We start from the raw sequence: 9,151 nt of genomic DNA, 5'->3' as shown, positions 1-9,151 counted from the left end.
CCAAAGGCTCTGCCCGGAACCAGCTGACGGTACTGGAACCAGGATGGGGAGCAGAAGGTACAAGAGCAAAAGACACTGCCGAGAACCAGCTGACGGTGCTGGAACCCGGATGGGTAGCCGAAGGTCCAAGAGCCAATGGAACTACCGAGGACCAGCTGACGTTACTGGAACCCGGTTACTAAGCAGGAGGTACCCGTGCCTGAAAGCACTACCAAGGACCACCTGACGTTGGTGGAACTCGGATACCCAGAGGGAGGCACCTAAGCCAAAGGCTCTGCCCGGAACCAGCTGACGGTACTGGAACCAGGATGGGGAGCAGAAGGTACAAGAGCAAGTGTCTGCGTGGCTTTTGCAGGACACGATGCCGGCTGCACAGCAGGGGAACAGCTGGCGGTGCTGGACCCCACTGACACATTGGCGAGGTGTTTTTCTCTGTGCAGCTAGCACATCTGGGCCCCAACTGGCGGTTTGTTAGAGCCCAGGGTCAGCAGGAGGAGGAGCAGGAGGAGGAGGAGCAGGGGGAGGGGAGTGTAGGCCGAAGCCTGCACTGGCGGCAGCTTTGGGTCTGTTGTGTCTGCGTGGCTTTTGCAGGACACGTTGCCGGCTACACAGCAGGGGAACAGCTGGCGGTGCTGGACCCCACTGACACATTGGTGAGGTGTTTGGCTCTGTGCAGCCAGCACTTCCGGACAGCAACTAGCGTTGTTGGAGCCCGGGCTCTGCAGGTGGAGCAGAGTGTAGGCCGAAGCCTACTTGAACCGATTTCAAAGGTCACCTTTAACCCCCCCTCAGGGGTTAGAAAGTAGAAGAGCCACAGCTTATGCAGCAGTAGTGCTGCACAAGTCAAAGGTTGCTCTTTTAATTTTTCTCCTTGCACACGCTGAATGAAACACGTATAACATTTAGCCCTTTATACAGTCAAACTGTGTTGGAGGCGCGAGTTCCCTTTGTAATGAGACGCAGCACAGGTGTCAAGAATCCCACCTTGGTGCTGGGTGCAGCCTCCCGAGCGTTGTTATTTGCTGTACAGGAGTCTGCGCTGTCGTGTTATCCCCTGGCCTAGCGCCGTTAGCGCTGCCCATCTTCTGGCATCATGTAATGTCGGCCGGTGCGGTTCGCGATGACCATGAATCCCAGCCCCACAGTGTCTTAACATTGTTAAAACACTGCGGGGCTGGGATTCAGGGCCTGGCGCAGCACATATGTTGGCCTCTCACACTCGGGTCCTTACACCCGCTTCAGACTGTGCGGCGTCATCTGATCCCTTATCGCATGCCACGGCCATGAAGCCGCACAGTCCGAAGAAGGCGGAAGGAGAGGAGGGACAGGCGAACTGATGCACTGATCCTGCCCATGAATCACACCCTCGCAGTCCCAATAAATAAGACACCGAGGGGCGTTGTGTGGGTCAGGGCGGCCGCAGAGGCGCAGCCAGCCAAACAATGATGCCAGAAGACGGGCAGCGCTACCAAGGGGGTTGCAGCGTGTCATTACAAAGGAAAGTCACACCACCGGGACGGTTAAATGGTCAGTCACACAGAGGACACATTTCAGACGTGTTTTCAGTTCCACATGTGCGAGGAGAATACGTTTCTGAGCCACCTTGCACACATGCAGCATTACCGCTGTACAAGGTGGCTGGATAACGTAAAAACGCCTGGGGGAGGGGGGACAGGTTCCCTTCAATTTCAGTTCTTGTGTCTGCGTGGCTTTTGCAGGACACGTTGCCGGCTGCACAGCAGGGGAACAGCTGGCGGTGCTGGACCCCACTGACACATTGGCTGGTGTTTTTCTCTGTGCAGCTAGCACATCTGGGCAAAAACTGGCGGTGTGTTAGAGCCCAGGGACAGCAGGAGGAGGAGCAGGAGGAGGAGGAGCAGGGGGAGGGGAGTGTAGGCCGAAGCCTGCACAGGCGGCAGCTTTGGGTGTGTTGTGTCTGCGTGGCTTTTGCAGGACACGTTGCCGGCTACACAGCAGGGGAACAGCTGGCGGTGCTGGACCCCACTGACACATTGGCGAGGTGTTTGGCTCTGTGCAGCCAGCACTTCCGGACAGCAACTAGCGTTGTTGGAGCCCGGGCTCTGCAGGTGGAGCAGAGTGTAGGCCGAAGCCTAATTGAACCGATTTCAAAAGTCACCTTTAACCCCCCCTCAGGGGTTACAAAGTAGAAGAGCCACAGCTTATGCAGCAGCAGTGCTGCGCAAGTCAAAGGTTGCTCTTGTAATTTTTCTCCTTGCACACGCTGAATGGAACACGTATAACATTTAGCCCTTTATACAGTCAAACTGTGTAATGGAGGCGAGAGTTCCCTTTGTAATGAGACGCAGCACAGGTGTCAAGAATCCCACCTTGGTGCTGGGTGCAGCCTCCCGAGCGTTGTTATTTGCTGTACAGGAGTCTGCGCTGTCGTGTTATCCCCTGGCCTAGCGCCGTTAGCGCTGCCCATCTTCTGGCATCATGTAATGTCGGCCGGTGCGGTTCGCGATGACCATGAATCCCAGCCCCGCAGTGTCTTAACATTGTTAAAACACTGCGGGGCTGGGATTCAGGGCCTGGCGCAGCACATATGTTCGCCTCTCACACTCGGGTCCTTACACCCGCTTCAGACTGTGCGGCGTCATCTGATCCCTTATCGCATGCCACGGCCATGAAGCCGCACAGTCCGAAGAAGGCGGAAGGAGAGGAGGGACAGGCGAACTGATGCACTGATCCTGCCCATCAATCACACCCTCGCAGTCCCAATAAATAAGACAACGAGGGGCGTTGTGTGGGTCAGGGCGGCCGCAGAGGCGCAGGCAGCCAAACAATGATGCCAGAAGACGGGCAGCGCTACCAAGGGGGTTGCAGCGTGTCATTACAAAGGAAAGTCACACCACCGGGACGGTTAAATGGTCACACAGAGGACACATTGCAGACGTGTTTTCAGTTCCACATGTGCGAGGAGAATACGTTTCTGAGCCACCTTGCACACATGCAGCATTACCGCTGTACAAGGTGGCTGGATAACGTAAAAACGCCTGGGGGAGGGGGGACAGGTTCCCTTCAATTTCAGTTCTTGTGTCTGCGTGGCTTTTGCAGGACACGTTGCCGGCTGCACAGCAGGGGAACAGCTGGCGGTGCTGGACCCCACTGACACATTGGCTGGTGTTTTTCTCTGTGCAGCTAGCACATCTGGGCAAAAACTGGCGGTGTGTTAGAGCCCAGGGACAGCAGGAGGAGGAGCAGGAGGAGGAGGAGCAGGGGGAGGGGAGTGTAGGCCGAAGCCTGCACAGGCGGCAGCTTTGGGTGTGTTGTGTCTGCGTGGCTTTTGCAGGACACGTTGCCGGCTACACAGCAGGGGAACAGCTGGCGGTGCTGGACCCCACTGACACATTGGCGAGGTGTTTGGCTCTGTGCAGCCAGCACTTCCGGACAGCAACTAGCGTTGTTGGAGCCCGGGCTCTGCAGGTGGAGCAGAGTGTAGGCCGAAGCCTAATTGAACCGATTTCAAAAGTCACCTTTAACCCCCCCTCAGGGGTTACAAAGTAGAAGAGCCACAGCTTATGCAGCAGCAGTGCTGCGCAAGTCAAAGGTTGCTCTTGTAATTTTTCTCCTTGCACACGCTGAATGGAACACGTATAACATTTAGCCCTTTATACAGTCAAACTGTGTAATGGAGGCGAGAGTTCCCTTTGTAATGAGACGCAGCACAGGTGTCAAGAATCCCACCTTGGTGCTGGGTGCAGCCTCCCGAGCGTTGTTATTTGCTGTACAGGAGTCTGCGCTGTCGTGTTATCCCCTGGCCTAGCGCCGTTAGCGCTGCCCATCTTCTGGCATCATGTAATGTCGGCCGGTGCGGTTCGTGATGACCATGAATCCCAGCCCCACAGTGTCTTAACATTGTTAAAACACTGCGGGGCTGGGATTCAGGGCCTGGCGCAGCACATATGTTGGCCTCTCACACTCGGGTCCTTACACCCGCTTCAGACTGTGCGGCGTCATCTGATCCCTTATCGCATGCCACGGCCATGAAGCCGCACAGTCCGAAGAAGGCGGAAGGAGAGGAGGGACAGGCGAACTGATGCACTGATCCTGCCCATGAATCACACCCTCGCAGTCCCAATAAATAAGACACCGAGGGGCGTTGTGTGGGTCAGGGCGGCCGCAGAGGCGCAGCCAGCCAAACAATGATGCCAGAAGACGGGCAGCGCTACCAAGGGGGTTGCAGCGTGTCATTACAAAGGAAAGTCACACCACCGGGACGGTTAAATGGTCAGTCACACAGAGGACACATTTCAGACGTGTTTTCAGTTCCACATGTGCGAGGAGAATACGTTTCTGAGCCACCTTGCACACATGCAGCATTACCGCTGTACAAGGTGGCTGGATAACGTAAAAACGCCTGGGGGAGGGGGGACAGGTTCCCTTCAATTTCAGTTCTTGTGTCTGCGTGGCTTTTGCAGGACACGTTGCCGGCTGCACAGCAGGGGAACAGCTGGCGGTGCTGGACCCCACTGACACATTGGCTGGTGTTTTTCTCTGTGCAGCTAGCACATCTGGGCAAAAACTGGCGGTGTGTTAGAGCCCAGGGACAGCAGGAGGAGGAGCAGGAGGAGGAGGAGCAGGGGGAGGGGAGTGTAGGCCGAAGCCTGCACAGGCGGCAGCTTTGGGTGTGTTGTGTCTGCGTGGCTTTTGCAGGACACGTTGCCGGCTACACAGCAGGGGAACAGCTGGCGGTGCTGGACCCCACTGACACATTGGCGAGGTGTTTGGCTCTGTGCAGCCAGCACTTCCGGACAGCAACTAGCGTTGTTGGAGCCCGGGCTCTGCAGGTGGAGCAGAGTGTAGGCCGAAGCCTAATTGAACCGATTTCAAAAGTCACCTTTAACCCCCCCTCAGGGGTTACAAAGTAGAAGAGCCACAGCTTATGCAGCAGCAGTGCTGCGCAAGTCAAAGGTTGCTCTTGTAATTTTTCTCCTTGCACACGCTGAATGGAACACGTATAACATTTAGCCCTTTATACAGTCAAACTGTGTAATGGAGGCGAGAGTTCCCTTTGTAATGAGACGCAGCACAGGTGTCAAGAATCCCACCTTGGTGCTGGGTGCAGCCTCCCGAGCGTTGTTATTTGCTGTACAGGAGTCTGCGCTGTCGTGTTATCCCCTGGCCTAGCGCCGTTAGCGCTGCCCATCTTCTGGCATCATGTAATGTCGGCCGGTGCGGTTCGTGATGACCATGAATCCCAGCCCCGCAGTGTCTTAACATTGTTAAAACACTGCGGGGCTGGGATTCAGGGCCTGGCGCAGCACATATGTTGGCCTCTCACACTCGGGTCCTTACACCCGCTTCAGACTGTGCGGCGTCATCTGATCCCTTATCGCATGCCACGGCCATGAAGCCGCACAGTCCGAAGAAGGCGGAAGGAGAGGAGGGACAGGCGAACTGATGCACTGATCCTGCCCATCAATCACACCCTCGCAGTCCCAATAAATAAGACAACGAGGGGCGTTGTGTGGGTCAGGGCGGCCGCAGAGGCGCAGCCAGCCAAACAATGATGCCAGAAGACGGGCAGCGTTACCAAGGAGCTTGTTGCGTGTGTCAATACAAAGTCAAATCACACCTGAGGGACGTTTTAATGGTCACAGAGGACACATTTTAGACGTGTTCACTTCAACATGGGCAAGGAGAATAAGTTTCTGAGCCACCTTGAACACATGCAGCATTACTGCTGTTCAAGGTAGCTGTAAAACATAGAAACACCTGGGGGAGGGGGGACAGGTTCCCTTCAATTTCAGTTCTTGTGTCTGCGTGGCGGTCGCAGGACACGTTGCCGGCTACACAGCAGGGGAACAGCTGGCGGTGCTGAACCCCACTGACACATTGGCTGGTGTTTTTCTCTGTGCAGCTAGCACATCTGGGCAAAAACTGGCGGTGTTAGAGCCCAGGGTCAGCAGGAGGAGCAGGGGGAGCGGAGTGTAGGCCGAAGCCTGCACTCGAGCAAGTTGAAAGGAAACCTTTAACCCCCCCCCCCCCCAGGCGTTTGTAGCTGAAAGAGCCATTGTGTACAGCACTAATGCTGGAAAAGGTAAACTTAGCTCTTTTAATTATGGTCCTTGTACATGCGGAACCAAACATTTATGAAATGTGTCTCCTCACAGCGTTAAACCGTCCGGTAGGTGGAACTTTCCTTTGTCGTGTGACGCAGCACAGCCATCATTTTTACCCCCTTGGCGCCGTGCGCCCCCTCCTCAGCGTTGTTTGAATCTGTTCCGGAGCCTGCGCTGTTAGGTTAGCCCTTGGCCATGCACACATGTTGCGCTGCCCGTCTTCTGACCTCATTTGGTGTCAGGCTGGCTGCGCCTGTGCGGGTGCGCTGGCCGAGATCCCGCCTCGCAGTGTCGTCTAATGTAATCCCACCGCGGGCCTGTGATCCGTGCCCGTGCGCAGTGCATATCCTCTCCTCTCACTCCCCTCCCTACGGCTTTTTCAGACTGTGCGGTGTCACGGCCGTGGCATGCTATTAGGGACCAGCTGACATCGCACAGTCTGAAGAAGCCGTAGGGAGGGGAGTGAGAGGAGAGGATATGCACTGCGCACGGGCACGGATCACAGGCCCGCGGTGGGATTACATTAGACGACACTGCGAGGCGGGATCTCGGCCAGCGCACCCGCACAGGCGCAGCCAGCCTGACACCAAATGAGGTCAGAAGACGGGCAGCGCAACATGTGTGCATGGCCAAGGGCTAACCTAACAGCGCAGGCTCCGGGACAGATTCAAACAACGCTGAGGAGGGGGCGCACGGCGCCAAGGGGGTAAAAATGATGGCTGTGCTGCGTCACACGACAAAGGAAAGTTCCACCTACCGGACGGTTTAACGCTGTGTGGGGACACATTTCATAAGTGTTAGGTTCAGCATGTGCAAGGAGCATCACGAAAAGAGGCACTTTTTCCCTTTGCATTATTACTGCTGCACAAGGTGGCTCCTTCAGTAACAAACGCCTGGGGGGGGGGGGGGTCAGGTTCCCTTACATTTAACTTGTTGTGTCTGCGTGGCGGTCGCAGTACACGTTGCCGTATACACAGCAGGGGAACAGCTGGCGGTGCTGAACCCCACTAACACATTGGCGAGGTGTTTGGCTCTGTGCGTACAGCACTTCTGGACGGCAACTAGCGGTGTTGGAGCCCAGGGACAGGTGGAGGAGGAGGAGGTTGGAGGAGGTTGGAGGAGGTAGGAGGGATTGCCACACACACAGCAGGGGAACAGCTGACGTTACTGAACCCCAATAACAGAGGAGGGACTGTTGACTGTGCGTACAGCACTTCTGGACGGCAACTGGCGGTGTTGGAGCCCAGGGACAGGTGGAGGAGGAGGAGGTTGGAGGAGGTAGGAGGGATTGCCACACACACAGCAGGGGAACAGCTGACGTTACTGAACCCCAATAACAGAGGAGCGACTGTTGACTGTGCGTACAGCACTTCTGGACGGCAACTGGCGGTGTTGGAGCCCAGGGACAGGTGGAGGAGGAGGAGGTTGGAGGAGGTAGGAGGGATTGCCACACACACAGCAGGGGAACAGCTGACGTTACTGAACCCCAATAACAGAGGAGGGACTGTTGACTGTGCGTACAGCACTTCTGGACGGCAACTGGCGGTGTTGGAGCCCAGGGACAGGTGGAGGAGGAGGAGGTAGGAGGAGGTAGGAGGGATTGCCACACACACAGCAGGGGAACAGCTGACGTTACTGAACCCCAATAACAGAGGAGGGACTGTTGACTGTGCGTACAGCACTTCTGGACGGCAACTGGCGGTGTTGGAGCCCAGGGACAGGTGGAGGAGGAGGAGGTTGGAGGAGGTAGGAGGGATTGCCACACACACAGCAGGGGAACAGCTGACGTTACTGAACCCCAATAACAGAGGAGCGACTGTTGACTGTGCATACAGCACTTCTGGACGGCAACTGGCGGTGTTGGAGCCCAGGGACAGGTGGAGGAGGAGGAGGTTGGAGGAGGTTGGAGGAGGTAGGAGGGATTGCCACACACACAGCAGGGGAACAGCTGACGTTACTGAACCCCAATAACAGAGGAGGGACTGTTGACTGTGCGTACAGCACTTCTGGACGGCAACTGGCGGTGTTGGAGCCCAGGGACAGGTGGAGGAGGAGGAGGTTGGAGGAGGTAGGAGGGATTGCCACACACACAGCAGGGGAACAGCTGACGTTACTGAACCCCAATAACAGAGGAGCGACTGTTGACTGTGCGTACAGCACTTCTGGACGGCAACTGGCGGTGTTGGAGCCCAGGGACAGGTGGAGGAGGAGGAGGTTGGAGGAGGTAGGAGGGATTGCCACACACACAGCAGGGGAACAGCTGACGTTACTGAACCCCAATAACAGAGGAGGGACTGTTGACTGTGCGTACAGCACTTCTGGACGGCAACTGGCGGTGTTGGAGCCCAGGGACAGGTGGAGGAGGAGGAGGTAGGAGGAGGTAGGAGGGATTGCCACACACACAGCAGGGGAACAGCTGACGTTACTGAACCCCAATAACAGAGGAGGGACTGTTGACTGTGCGTACAGCACTTCTGGACGGCAACTGGCGGTGTTGGAGCCCAGGGACAGGTGGAGGAGGAGGAGGTTGGAGGAGGTAGGAGGGATTGCCACACACACAGCAGGGGAACAGCTGACGTTACTGAACCCCAATAACAGAGGAGCGACTGTTGACTGTGCGTACAGCACTTCTGGACGGCAACTGGCGGTGTTGGAGCCCAGGGACAGGTGGAGGAGGAGGAGGTTGGAGGAGGTAGGAGGGATTGCCACACACACAGCAGGGGAACAGCTGACGTTACTGAACCCCAATAACAGAGGAGCGACTGTTGGGACTGTGCGTACAGCACTTCTGGACGGCAACTGGCGGTGTTGGAGCCCAGGGACAGGTGGAGGAGGAGGAGGTTGGAGGAGGTAGGAGGGATTGCCACACACACAGCAGGGGAACAGCTGACGTTACTGAACCCCAATAACAGAGGAGCGACTGTTGGGACTGTGCGTACAGCACTACCAGGCAACAACTAGCGGTGTTGGAGCCCAGGGACAGGTGGAAAAGCAGAGGAACACAATGTAGGCCGAAGCCTGAGAAAGTCGAAAGGGAACCTTTAACCCCCCCCCAAGGCGTTTGT

The sequence above is a fragment of the Ranitomeya variabilis genome, chromosome 2 (genome assembly GCF_051348905.1).
Source record: "Ranitomeya variabilis isolate aRanVar5 chromosome 2, aRanVar5.hap1, whole genome shotgun sequence".
NCBI lineage: Eukaryota > Metazoa > Chordata > Amphibia > Anura > Dendrobatidae > Ranitomeya > Ranitomeya variabilis.
Note: the sequence above shows the minus strand (reverse complement) of the source record.